Here is a 14446-nt window from a genome sequence, read left to right on the forward strand (position 1 = left end):
TCACAAGTGCATGTCATCGACGAAGGAATTCTCCAAGCTATGGTAGTTGAAGGAGCACCATGGAATGATTCCCACCATCGTTCCCTTCTTCCAGATTGTGAAGAAGAGACTCAACATGACCTTTATCATCCATCAGTATTTGATTTCCTTTGAAATACTGTAAATACGGTGGATTCCGAACGAAACTTATCCAACATTGAAGAGACTATAGCCATAAATATCTCGACTAAAATAGATGTTGTAGAGAATATTTATGTTGGCAAATGTTGTTCTCCTTCAAAACTGGAAATATATAACGCTCTTTTTCGCGAATTCAGAGATGTCTTTGCTTGGTCATACAGTGAAATGCTAGGCATCGACTCGAGTATCGTTGAACACGAAATTAAGATGTATCCAGATGTCAAACCGGTACGACAACGGCTCAGGAAGGTGCACCCCAAGAAAGTCGCTGCCATTAAGGCAGAAGTTGAAAAACTTCTCCATGCTGGTTTTATCTACCCGGTTCCATTGACCGATTGGGTATCCAATATTGTCCCTGTTATGAAGAAACAAGGGACAATTAGAGTGTGTGTCGATTATAGGGATGTAAATCAAGCTTGTCCAAAAGACAACTACCCTACACCCTTCATCGACCAGATAATTGATGAATGCGCCGGATGCGAAATCTTTTCATTCATGGATGGATTTTCCGGGTATAATCAAATAAATATCCGCCCACAGGACCAGTCAAAGACTGCATTCATTTGTCTGTGGGGCACATTCGCATATCGAAAATTACCCTTTGGTTTAAAGAACGCGGGAGCGACGTTTCAGAGGGCAATGAATTGTGCCTTCCATGACATCAAAAACATCGTTCAACCATACCTCGACGACCTTTCGGCTCATTCACGAAAGTGGACTGATCATCCGCAGCATTTAAGAGCGATATTTCTACGTTGCCGACACTACAAGATACGACTCAATCCACACAAATGTGTATGTTGCGTCAGTTCTGGTCGTTTACTTGGCTTTGTAGTCTCCAAGGATGGGATTCGTCTCGACCCATGCAAGGTCCAGGCAATCATAAATTTGCCTCCACCTTCAAATTTGCTTCAGATTTAGAAACTCCAAGGGAAAGCAAACTTTCTGAGGAGGTTCATTCCAAATTACGCCGAACTTGCTAAAGGTTATACACGTCTTTTGAAAAAGGAGGTACCCTTTGTCTGGGATCAAGTCGCGCAAGCTTCCTTGGATGCTTTAAAAGATTCCCTAATGAAAGCATCTTTAATGTACGCCCCCGATTATCAAAGAGATTTTAACCTGTATTTGGCTGCAGCAGATACAACCATCGCAATGGCTTTAGTTCAAGAAGTCGATGGAATTGAACATCCTATATATTATTTAAGTAAGAACTTAAATGATACAGAAAGCAAATATTCTTATGTTGAAAAACTAGCGCTTACAGCTGTTCAAGCGATACAAAGATTTCGACACTATGTCCTCTTTCGGAAAACTACCATTCTGTCTTATTACAACCCGTGACTTATATATTGTCGCGACAGTTGCTGGGGGACAAATATTCGAAATGGATAGCGATCCTTCAAGAGTTTGATCTGGAATTTGTAAAATCCAAATCAAACAAAGCTCTAGTTTTTGCAGAATTATTATGCGATCTCCCATCGTCGTCCAACGATGAAACATCCGAAGAATCAATCGTGGATGAAAATTTGTTTATGATATCTACAAGCAATGAGTGGTATGGAGATATAATAATTTATCTCCAAACCCAAAAGTTTAGGCCTAACACCTCACACTCTGAACAAAAATGTATTCGATACCAAGCAAAAGACTACATGATCGTCGGTGATACACTTTACCGTCGTGGTATCGATACAGTTCTGAGAAGGTGCCTCACCCATGAGGAGGCCGAAAAAGCTCTGAATGAGTGTTATTCAGGGGCCTGTGGGGGGCATCAATCTGGATATGCTACAGCACAAAAAATCTTACGAGCAGGATACTTCTGGCCAACAATGTTCAAAGATTGCATAACCGCAGTCAGAAGTTGCCATGCTTGTCAAATTTTTTATAGCAAAACCAAAAGACCACCCGCACCTCTACAGCCAATAGTTGTTGTTGGGCCGTTCGCCAAATGGGGCATCGATTTCATGACATGTAACCCCACCTCGACCGGGGGACATGGGTATATCATAGTCGCAGTTGACTATTTTACCAAATGGGCCGAGGCGATGCCTACATTAGATAATACTGGTGAAACAGCTGCCCTTTTCTTTTTCAATCATGTAGTCGCCAGATTCGGCGTACCACAGGCTATAGTCACAGATCATGGATCGCATTTTCGCAATCACATGATGCTCGAATTAGCTACCAAACTAGGATTGTCTCACGACAGCTCTACTCCGTATTATCCGCAAGCCAACGGACAAGTTGAAGCGATCAACAAGGTCCTAAAGCGCATGTTGCAAAGGATGATCGGGGTTCACAAAGAAGGTGGCACCTAATCCTGTACTCAGCCTCGTGGGCTTACCGAACATCGGTAAGGAATGCAACCGGGTTCACACCCTTCCAACTGGTATATGGCCTGGAAGCAGTCTTACCAGTCCAGTGCGAAATCTCGTCTCTTAAACTCGCAATCGATCTCCTCCCCGGAACTTCAGAAGAAGAGGCTCGTTTCTTGGAATTAATCCAATTGGATGAAACCCGTTGTGATGCCGCTTTGGCCAACGAAGCCCATAAGGAACGAGTCAAGGCGCAGTTCGACAAAAATGTCAAACCCCGTGTCTTCTCAGAAGGTGACTTGGTCTTGCTTTACGACCAAGAATCCGATAAATTGGGAGCAGGTAAATTTAAGTCTTTATGGATGGGCCCCTATATTGTTAAATGGGTGTTAGCAAAAGGAGCCTACGAGTTAATGGATTATGATGGAATTCCACTGGCGTAACCTCGTAATGGGTTGTACCTCAAGCATTACTATGCTTAAATAGTAACCAATATGCTTTTGTTGTATTTTGTTTTCGCTAAAGTGTTCATTTTGGTCGAGTAATCCACCTTTTTACATTTATTGCAGATGTCAAACCTTTTGGAGACATGTGTTGGATATGCCGACGGAGCGAGTCTTAGTTCGCGGAACCTGTCCTCCGCAGCCTGGGCCATTTTTGATCCAAGCGGCGAGTTAGTAAGTTTCAGAGGTGTATGTATTGGTCAATCAACGAATAACATCGCTGAGTATAGCGCGTTGATAGAACTTCTCTCTGATGCCATCACCCATGGTATACGCCGACTAATTGTCAGGCTAGACTCACAACTCGTAATACTACAACTCAATGGTATATATTCCGTCCGAAATCCAGCTATTTATTGCATGTTCCTAAGGGTTAAGATTTTGGAAAGACAATTTGATCTTATTCAATACCAACATATTTCCAGAAACTTAAACACATTAACCGACTCATTAGCAAACTATGTGTTAGATAGACATTTGCAACATTTATAAAAAGAAACACATCATCAATGTTTTACATGTGGATCATATAGCTCAACCAGAATAAAACCCCGAAAATAAAAATATATATATAGCTGTTTATGGTTTACATATAATGTTCTGTAACCAAGACAAAATCGGTCACATGACCCAAAAACTCAAAATGCTAGGGGGCACCCTAGTCTAATGATGCTCGTGATAGCAAGTCACAGCCTGTGCGATCATGCGTAAGAGACGAGTCCATCGTCTAGGCACACCAATAGTATGCCGTTGTAACTGCAAAGGTAGCTCGTCGATCCTCACATCTGGAATACCGAGAGTAAGGCTCTCAACCTGCTCCTGCATAGCTGTGAGAGTCTCGGCCACATCAAGGTCATGAAGAATAACCCTCCCGGCGGCCTCTCCTGCATAGGCAACGGCTGACACTCTCAGGCGAACTACTGGACGAACAGGACCAACATCTGCATGTACACATGAGTTTGATTAAAGTCTTGATAGAATAAAGCACAAGGACATTATAAATAAAAAACAGTAAACAGTGATATGGTCAAAGATTTTACCAATAGCGCCCCACTGCTCGCCATCCGGCAGTACTAAATCTAGATCACCCTGGAAGTCCATGCCAGCATATGGATACTCGGCATAAACCATCTCCTGACGATCAAACCACCTGAAGAAGGTATCAGAAAACGAAATCTGAGACTGGCCAGCATGCCTAGACATATGGTCAACCCATCTCTGCATACGTGGTTCAGTAGGAGAAGGTAAGTCGAGTGCAATGTACTGCGGCTGCATCAGTGGTATCTTCTCCAAGGCAAAGGCGGTCAAAATAGAACTGAACCCAAAGTTCTTCAACCTCCCGTCCTTTATCTTGGTCAACTGATTTTTCATCACAAGAAGTATTGCATCGCACCAGTTGAATACTTTCGGTTGGAGGCATTCCAAGGCATGCTGCATATAGGATCTGTTGGCTACATGAAGAGACGCACTACCGGCCATCCTACCAAAAGTAAATAGGATAGACCTAAGGGACCTGTCAGTGACATCACGGATGATGATCTTGCCGTCTTTACTCGGCTGAGATCCTTCCCTGCAATACTGGTGGACATAATCTCTCACAGAGTCACTTCCTCGGGCCGAACCTGACAAAGAGATGGGGGCACCCCGCCTCGACAAGCCAGTCAAGAAGTAAATGTCTACTGCAGTCAAGGGGATAGATTTGCCCCTAATCTGGAAAACTTGATTGATAGGATCCCAAGCATCGAGCAAATACTGCAGTAGGTTGATCTGTTGTCTCATGCTAGAGATGCGGAAGAACTTCAGCAAGCCACAGTTCCGCAGCACGTTCACTGTAACCGGATCATGTAGGGCAATCATGTCCTCTTCTTCATGTTCTCGTTCTCGCCATGTAAGGGTCATCTTGCTCCGAGATCTCTGAAAAACAAACAAGAGAGGAGTTAGATCCTGATTTTGATGAGAAACAGGCAAAAAATTTCATCAAAAAACTGTGCAACAAATTACTTTTCTGCGCCCAACGCACCTGCAACAGTGTTCCACCTGCGTTGAATGTCAAACTGCCTTCATACTGGCCAACATTCAGCGTAGGTTTCGATGTACCCAGGGTGCGTTGATGGCAGAACGAACCCATCAAACCCCAGGGGCTCAGAAAAGCAGAGAATGAAGCACATAATGCAAAAAGGAAACCATGAAATGAAAGAGCTCGGGTTTCGCTCCTACCTGGTCCAGATGGCGCCGAGAATCGTCCACAGAATCTCCTGAAATCAACTGATGAAAATAAAGGGGGAAAAGGCACCTCCAAAGCTCCAACAAACCAAGTTCAAATGAAATGGTAAAATGAGAGGTAAAAAAACTTTTTAATTGCTTTTTACGTAGTTCAAAGTAAAATATTAGCGTTTTAATCTCATTTTCAAGCAAGTATTGTTCATTTCTAACTAGTTTGATGACGCAGTTGAAAATACAGTACTATCTTTGGAAAGACGAAGCTATTTATGGTAAAAAATCAAAACAAGACCATCTAATCGAGCAGTTTTAGCACATAGTTCAAGCTCGTTAAAAAATAAACATAAGACATGAGCAAGTGTTTCCACCCGCGTTTAAGCTCGTTAAAAAATGAACTATTCCCCGGTAAATAACCATCGTGAATGAAGATTTCAGCCATTAAAGCCTTGGTCATATTTGCACCGTCACCTCCACTTTTCCATTGGCCGATCATTCACCTCCATTTGATTGTTTACCCATTTTGAGGAACAGCTGCGAAGAGTGATTTCACTAGCCATCCTTGTGACACTGTCGTGATTGGAAAATTCCAACCATTACCTGGAATCAGTTGCTACCCATTTTATCACTCGTTCCTCAAAAGACGAGTCTTCTTTAAGCTCTTTTCAACTGACTCGTAAAATATGAAAAGATTGCCAAGTTTTAGCCTTCCAGCTCGTTAAAGCGACCGAAAGTGCTATCCCTCCTCTAGATTTTAATCTTTTTGGACCTGAGGGATTATTGCACAAAAAGATCGAGCGCTTGTTTTGTTCAGCTTGTTAAAACTATCGAAAATTCATCCCTTTTGTATTGTTTTATACTTTTTCGGACTTAAGGGATTAGATGACGAAAAAGGAATTTCAGAGTTACCTTTACGTACCTTTTCAGACTCTCTAAAAATGAAAAGGACCGAGTTATCTTTGTCGTTAAACTCGTTAAAAAGATTAATAGCGACAAACTTGTCTTTAGACGAGAACGAGTTTCACTATCGCTAGGCTCGTTAAAACATAGCGATGGGTTTGCCTGAAGGGCAAATTATAGAACAAGCATATGTTATCCTCCTCAAGCTTGACAAAAATAAAGAGGTACTGGTCAGCAATGACTGGGGAAAAATTGGGAAGAAACTCAAAGAATCTTTATTGGTAGCAAGTCGCTCTTGAACATGACACTTCCACTCCGTGCCTAAGTCGGGTTGGGTTGTTTCATTCACCGGTCACATCACCATGGTCACGCCATACCATCCACATTTGGGGTAAATGCTACCAATCCATCACATAAGTGTCGCTGACATGTTCAAGAGAAGTCATCCAGAGAAGTCACCCGTGTCCCATCCACTACCATACATTATACTTCATTCCTTCATGACCGCCACCCTGAACCATATATCATCAGATCGTTTTCAAATCCATCAAAATCATTTGCTCCGTTCCGTGTCATTGATGTGGGATTCATCAAGGCCCTCCTTTGATGGATCGCTTCTTGTCGACGTCAGCTCATTATCCAAGAAGTTGATCTGGGAACACCCCATTCAGTACTTTGAAGCTTGCATGCCTCAATGGCAAGTTTCTCACTTCCGGCGACAGGTATACATCAATGACCTTCGACCGAAAGATTTTGCGTGGTGTTTGATGCCAAGTCCTTTATTCACACCACGTGAATTGTACTGCAGTACCTTGAGGGTCATCATCATTATCGGTGATTCCTCTCGCGCTTGTTAACAGTTTACATCATCGACTGGTAATCAAGCAATGTCTTTCCATGTTCGACTTCAAAACATTTCTCACATGGATCGACTTGTACTTCGAGTGAAGATCGGACGAGATTGAAGACCCCGGATCTAGTTTCATCCATCCGGGCTGTGATATATATTCAGGAAAAATAAAGACATTGACATGTACAGCATTGCAGCACAGATAATCATCCTACCAAAAGGATGATGACTCCATTAGAATCATCAGTCTACCATCAGACGATTGTCTGTCCTATGTACATAAAAATGAATTTATAAAGCTGAGCATGGGGATGCCCGCCTCAGCTAGGTCACGAAAACAGTATGAAGATAATGTATTGTATTGTATCTTATTACAGGTCTCCTCCCAGCATTGAAATAACTTCGGATCCTCCTAATAAAGCATTTCACCCGATAAATGGCCTCATACTTTAGGGGGCAACTGTTATAGACATTTTTGTGCCTTACAGCTCTAAGCATGAAATGTCCATAAACCAAGGGATCCTAAGTCCCTAAAAGTGTTGTTCCTACCCCTAGAGGAACAAGGTCAACCAATTACAGCTTCTCCCAGAAGTTCTCCACCAGAAATTGCTCAGAATCAGTCAAATCAGGATCATTTCAGCTGCTCCACTAGCTAGTTGCATTGCATAGCACCCCAGTACACTAGCTAGGTGCGTTGCAACGCACCTAAATGCACTACCAGGGTGCGCTGGGCGGGAAATGACAAATGGCAGTATCATTCCGCGAGATGGACAGACAATGGAAACTTCCAGAATCTTCCCCAATGACACTTGCCTCACTGAGTTCGACCAAGGATGAGTAAGAGGCTCTCAGTCTCCAAGTGGAAGCAAGAACTGACAGAGAGAGGCCACAAGTCAAATCATAAGCTGACTCATCCTCTTTGCATACATCTATATATGGATCCCTCATCCTAGAGATCCAGAGGCTGGAATTTTGTACTTTGCAGAGAATTGTTGTTGGTTTTGAGATAGAGATCAGTGCATTGGGTGATTTATGCTTTGTTGGAGGTGAAGAGGGGATTCCTTTGCTGGGGGGTTGATGCTGGATCAGGAATCATCGGTTGTAACTCCTCTCGGACCTTCTTGTGGTATCAATAAAACTATTTGAGTTTCTCCTACATGCTTGTGTATCAATGATGTTTTGTTATATTTGCATGTTTAGCTTAAATCTGATCCTAAGCTATTTATGAATGTAAATCCATGTCTTTGTGTAGTTTTCCTCTTCTGTGATCTTGCAGGAACTTGGTGAAGCTGGGCAAGTAAGGGAGCAGGTAGCTGGAGGCTGTCAAAGAGGAGAGAGATTGGATCAAAGGACTAGCGCAAGACACAGGTTGGTTCATCCTATTCCTCTTCGTTTACAGTTCATAAAGAAGAATACGAAAGTAGTTTTCCTTGTTTGTTGCTAAGGTATTGTCACACCTTAGTGGGATAGGGGCGTTCTGAGTAGACACTTTTCCCATCAACAGGGTTCCCCAGAGATAGGATTGGGGTGACAGATAATCCCTTTCTAGTTGAGAGGGAGTGTTGAAAATAGCAACAAGAAATTCTAAATATAGAAGTGCTAAAAATAGCATTGCTATAAATAGAATTTCGGGATACATTCCAATTTTAGTTAGTCATTGAACTAAAACTGAGAATTAAAATTCGCATTTGATCTTAACAGATGTTTGAAAAATAATTAATTAATTCATCTTGAGTTAATTAGTTGGAGAAAATCAAACATGAAGTCTATGTGTAGACATGCAACAATTTTCCCTTTGATTGAGGAAGTTATCCCTTAATTAAGGAGATCATGATGAGTTGTACTTTGAGTTGTAATTAGTTAGCTCTGTTAACTGAGTTAAGTCCAATTAGATTAGTTCCAACAGTTTCTGGAACTGATTGTGATTTTAGTTAGTTAATGCATGCATGCATGTAACTAGTGTACTTCAGATAACTGAATATTCTCTCATAAATAACTCATGCATGTCAGTTCAGTCAGAGACCTAGTTGAGATCAGAGGATGGGACAATGTACTATCAATTGCAGGAATATTCCATTGAGGATATCTCTTGCATGCAGAAGGAATTCATTCCTTGAGGATTGCGTAGTTATTTCTGAGTTTGGTGAGGTGTGAGAGGTGAATTCACACAGGTGGTAGCCCGAGGACCCAAGAGAAACTGCGCAAGGAAATAGGAGGCTTTGAGGATTGAAGGAAGGCACAGGTGTTGTCTATTCTATCTATGAGCAACATTCAGGGATTGTACTGAGAGCTGGATAGCTTGTGAGATAAAGCTTTGTGTAATCCGAAGATATTTCCACTTGTATGATAATACAGATAGCGGGGTTTTTAGCTGAGGCTCTCCCCAGAGTATTCTTTCGTGTTTCATTTGTGATAGAATCTTCTTCATTTGTTATATGTGTTCTATTTGATATTGATAAAAATCGATTAAGCTTCCGCAAGTTTGTTTGTAGAATTAGATCAAGTATTTTGCTTTAGTATATTGCGTTATCAGGTGATCTACAGTGAGAATTTATACATATTTGACCTAAGTTGACGCTAAAGTTTGTGATGGGTGAATCAAAATTTTTGGCCATGGGCAAGTCAAAATTTTAAAATTATCACAGACCAAAACTTTGAAACTAAAAACCCACCAACTATAGGCTCCTCTTCCCCTTCCTGGGTATTGATCCGGGAGCTTTGAATTCCACCCATTACATGGATTTTAAAGGATGTTAACAATTCAGACAAAGCTTACATGAGATTTTTATTTTTCTCCCTTTTTGGTCTACAAATTAGAGTTGCAGAGTAAGGCATTGTTGGTTTAGTGAACAAAGGGTGCATTTAGGGTTAAATTGAAAGATATTTTTTCATGTATTGGTGCAGAATGGTTTGATTATCATAAAGGTTTGCTGAAAATTTAGGCTGATTGTGTGTATGTGATGGATGGATGTGTATTTTGTATATCTAGGAACATGAGATTAACCTAGAGAAAGAGGCATTGGCTTCGATATTGGGGATGAAGGCAGTTAACAAACTTGACTTTGTGGACTTGAAATTGTTTGCTATATACATAAAAACAGATCAAATAAAACCATTGAAACATTGCAAGCACATCAACCGGCTCAAAGGGAATCAATTGATTCCCCAACCACTCCTGGATCAAGAAAAAGATCAAGGAGGAAATCATTAAGCATAACCACTAAGAATTTGGAATAGGAAACAGAGACTTCCAATGCCCAATCCACTCCTGGGACACAAATATCTTCTTCCACCATGCCACATTATGCATCTGGCATTGGTGGCTATGGTAAAAGGATAGAATATGACGTGGTTTCAGGGGAAATCCATCGATAAGATGTTGGGAATTTTTTTTTGAATAGAATGAAGGAATCATGCCTTCAACAGTTCAAAGACCATCTCCATTTTCCATTCTCAAAGATATCATTGCACCTATAGAAAACAGTAATTCATGACATGGATCATGAATTTGGTATAGGTTGGTATGTAAAAATGGTTAAATTACAAATGTCTCAGAATTGCAAGAGATTTAGGTGCAATAAAACAAAGAAGATAAAAAAACCTCTCGCCCGAGCAAAGACTGAAAATAAGGCCAGTTGATGTAAGTATAAAAGTATGGTAATAACTTTTACTTTTAAAAACGTATGAGAAGTTGGATGAATGGAGGAAGTTTGATGATGCGAGTATTCAAGTATTTGAATTTTCTCATAAGATTATATCAAATTTCTTAAACAATTTTTATATTTTATTTGTGCATAGTTAAATTCAATTAGTATATGTTTCAGGACAAGGCCTCCAAGGCTAGGCTTGCAAAACAAAGTTCCACGCATCATAGTGGCCAAAAAGGTCTACATGCCTTGATTTGTACCTTTGTAAGTATATTTAATATGTGAAATGATATTTTTTTATTTCCTAGAAAAAAGTAAATGATTGCATATTAATTAGTTTAACTAGTCCATGTGCCATGTTTTGACTAACCATCATCCAACAAACTTTGAAAAGGACATGTTACAAAAAAAAAAGTGGACCAACTTTGTTATATGGATGGAGAACGAGGTATCAATAGTTGACTTTCAATAAGTTAGTTGGATATTGTTTTGTTTATATGTCAATTTGCATTTCTTGCAACATAGAGTAGAGGAAACATACCCTTGTTTTCCATATTTAGCCAATGAAAAATGTTATACATTTTAATTATAAAATTGGTAGGAAGATGGTTGGAACATGATAAGATAAATGGCATCCTCCTAGGGTAAATGGTCGAATGTTGCCAACCATATCGATGGAATGTTTCATGTTACCACATAATATTGTAGGGCCCTAAGGAAGTGAAAACCTAAGGGACAACTACTAGACTAAGTGACAACAATGGGACAATGACCCATTGTTTTTTATTAAAGGTCCCCCACTATTTACAAAGTTTCACTGATGGGAGGATTCTTGAGGCCGCACTACCAAAATCATGGTTTTCCAAGTCTTCCCTTCTTGAAGTTATAAGCCATTAGGGGAGATCCCATAGGACTAGGATTGAGGATTAACTCCACATTTAAGGTGAGGGAACAAGATTACAGTCAAAACCATTCCTTCTTCTAAGTCACCCAATAATCCATGCCCAAAGTGCCCAAGGAGAAACAAGCTTAAGCACTCAATTTCACAATGAAAAAAATACCTTTAGGATTGGATTTCCCACCTTCAAACAAATGATTTCGACAAATGAGTGAGGGGACATACGACTGGCTCAGGGAGCAGAGATCAAATGGCACAATACAAATAAATCTACTACGATCATACATGTGTTTCAAAGAAGGAAAATGAATATGGAAAACACATCAGAGAAACAACACATAATGCAATGTACCAACATATACTGGAATCAACCTAGTGACTTTTATTATTCTCTCCAAGGAAGCCAAAATGATTACACAAGTAGTCAAAATGCCAAAACTCTGAACCCTTTTCCACTAGTTCTCATGTCTTTTAAATATTACATCAAAACCAATTATAAAGGTAACTGTCAAAACATCTATAACTACTTAACTATCTGTAACTAAAAAGTATTTTACAATGTTATAAAATGAAAATTTCTCATTTTTGAGGAGTCAGATGACTAGTGGAACATTGACTTTAAGGATTAGTGCTTGGTTCCACCATTTTAACTTCTCCTTTAATAGGAGTAATCGAGCTTTCACACTTCTTACAAAGTGCTTCATATGGGAGCTGACACTGGGTCATTTTTTGGAATGCAATTTTCAAATTTGAAAGCTTTGTATAATCAGGTTTTGTAACAAATAGTGTCTTCATCAGCCGAATAAGTTCCCTCTACAAATAATTCACTATAGTTCTTCCCTTTAAAAATGCAACCTTTTCATGTGTTGCATCTGCTTTGCTTTTAACAACCACTAGTTCATTTTCATATAGTTCCCAAGAAAACATGTTTCCTTGCTAGTCCTAACAACTAGGTAGACCAACTCTAGTCCTCTGGTCAAATTTGGAATCAAACAAAGATATTGACTTTTGAACCTCCTTTAAGTTGTTCTCAGACTATGAAGTAGGTTTTTCTCATTCATTTTACTGATTTCCATATTTAGTCTAGCTCTGTTAGTGATATCTAATGCCTTTAGTTCAATTGAAGATTTTCCATTTAAATATTTGATCATCTTTTTAGCCTTCACAACTTCTTTCTGTACATTTTTCTTTTATGCATCAATCATTAAATCATACCCATTCATCATAATATTCTATTGAGCAATTATATGAATATACTCCCATATAGAATGGACCTCTCGGATGATGTCATCCCAAACAATTTCTCTAGCTTCAATTAGAGACATATTGCCCTTGAATTTGGTTTTTAACTCCTTGATCTCATCTTGCGTTTCCTTGTTCTTGGCTTTCATGCATCAATCATTAAATCATACCCATTCATCATAATATTTTATTGAGCAATTATATGAATATACTCCCATATAGAATGGGCCTCGTGGATGATATCATCCCAAACAATTTCTTTAGCTTCAATTATAGACATATTTGTTAGGATATTCCGACACATAGGAAATAGTAAAATATAACTTGGTCTAGTGTAGAGTTAGGTAAATTGTATTTCTTTACTATGTACTTTTGTAACTTACAATCCGACGGTCACGATATGTAGTGATCTGATGGTTCATTCTCTGGTCGGTATTACCAACACTTGATACGTAGCTTAACACCCGATTGGTCCATGATCTCTATTTAAAGAGCATGGACGGTCATTTTTAGGGTAACCATTTTAATAAATTGCCTGAAGTGGCCGCGTTGGCTCAAGTCGTGGATTGTTTCCCTCTTTGAGGGTTTTAACCACGTCAACAATACTAGTGTATTGATCTATGATCTATTTTGGGTGGTGTCCTTTGGTGTTTCGTCTGAGGAACTTACCCTGTAAATTCCTACATGGTATCAGAGCTATTTGAGGGCCGCATCCGTTGGTGATCCAAATTTGAAGCCAGTAGAATTGCATCCGACTGCCGTTTCTTAAATCTACTATTTCTGATTGCTTTCGGGTCGAGAGGACTGCGCTATCGTGTTAGGAGCATCTGTTCCAGTGAGGAACCCCTTTTGTTTCATGTGAAAAGGTTTCCAATAGCCCTAGATACGTCATTTTTAGGATCTGGACGTATACAATGTTTATTTACAGTTTCTAGTTATTTTCTCTCTGTTTATTTTGGTTTATTTATCTATTTGTTTTTTATTATTGGATCTACACCTTTCATTTCTGCGTATGCTCTTTGCCCCGCGACTCTGTGCGATCTGGGAAAATCAGAAACAGAAAGGAAGTTTTTTTTCTCATGCGTATGCTCTTTTCCGCCGCGCCTTAGTGTGATCTCGAAAAATCAGAAACACTGAGGAAAATTGCTAGTTTCCGGGTAAAGCTAACTTCAAACCATAAGGTTTGTTCTTTTTTGTATGTCTATTTTGGGTTTTGTGGTTTTTGTTTTGCAGGCAAAAAAAGAGCTTTCTCAAGTAAGCACGCACCCCAAAGCTTTAGTGACTAAAAACAAAAAAAAACAAAAACAAAAAAACAAAAAAAAAAACCCTTCCTCTTTTCCAAAAAATTACTAACCTTTTAAAATAGCTCACTTGGTCCAAAGTTACTTTATGAGAATAGAGGTCTTGAGTTCAAGTCTTTCTCTTTGTTGTGCTAATTAGATTAAGTTTGGAAAGGGGGTGGATTTTTTTAAAATATAACATTATCATTCATTTCCGCACATTCTCACACTTCGTCGGCATCTTCAACAACTTTTCTTCAAAAAGCCATAACTTCTTCATCCGGAAGTCGTTTTCAGAGCCGTTTTTTTAATCAACCTAATTTTTCAAGATCTTTCCATTGGAACACTTAGTTTCAACATCTATAGCTTCAGTTTCTGTTAAAATGGAAAGTCCATGCCAAGTTATTCTTGACA

Source organism: Pinus tabuliformis, chromosome 2_1, assembly GCF_031772625.1.
Source record: "Pinus tabuliformis cultivar Carrire ecotype Pingquan chromosome 2_1, CPIR1, whole genome shotgun sequence".
In the NCBI taxonomy this organism is placed as follows: Eukaryota; Viridiplantae; Streptophyta; class Pinopsida; order Pinales; family Pinaceae; genus Pinus; species Pinus tabuliformis.